A 966-nucleotide genomic window follows, 5' to 3' on the forward strand; every position below is an offset into this window, starting at 1 on the left:
AGGTTAAGGAGGTTGATGCTGATTTGTTAAACAATGTTTAAATGAAGTGATGCAACACAACTCTAATTAAAATAAATCCTAGATCAACAAGTCCTTGATTAGTCCTAAACTAAGCTTTATTTAACCCTTTGGTGGTCATTTCACAGTGAAATGGAATAGATTAGATTTAAAGTGTCCTTATTGTCATGATATGTTTACATTGTCAAATAAAACAATACATAAATAATGTACAGTCAGTTAGTCAGGTTGTTCAACATGTCTCTCTAGTAACTGGTGATGTTTAATACAAGAATAATTCTGATTGAGTGAATCAGGAAGTGAAATTAAAGTTTGGGGAGTTTCCAGTGAGAAGCTTCAAACACACACACACACACACACACACACACACACACACACACACACACACACACACACACACACACACACACACACACACACACACACACACATGCACATGTGTGCGCACACACACACACAACACACACACACACACACACACACACACACACACACACACACACACACACACACACACACACACACACAGGAGTGTAGCCTGAGACGTTCTGGTCATTTCAAAGTCTAGACCAGGGGTCTTCAACATGTGGTCTGGGACCCCTAGAGGGTCAAACACCACGCCCTGTGAGCTTGTAGATCTATAACTTGTAGAACTATAGCTTGTAGATCTATAACTTGTAGAACTATAGCTTGTAGATCTATAACTTGTAGAACTATAGCTTGTAGATCCATAACTTGTAGATTTTCTACGAAGAGGTTCTGGTGTAGTGGGAAGAAAAGAGTGAACCAAGTACAGAGGTCAAGGTCAAGTTTACTAAGTAGCCTATTGAGGGTTTAAGTCACACATGGGCAACATACGGCCCGGGGGCCGGACCCGGCCCTTTGACCATCTCATTCTGGTCCTCATAGTCCTCAAAGATAAACTAAATGACCCCAAAAATCTACATA

This window comes from Gymnoscopelus braueri (assembly GCF_963280865.1).
Source record: "Gymnoscopelus braueri genome assembly, chromosome: 7".
In the NCBI taxonomy this organism is placed as follows: domain Eukaryota; kingdom Metazoa; phylum Chordata; class Actinopteri; order Myctophiformes; family Myctophidae; genus Gymnoscopelus; species Gymnoscopelus braueri.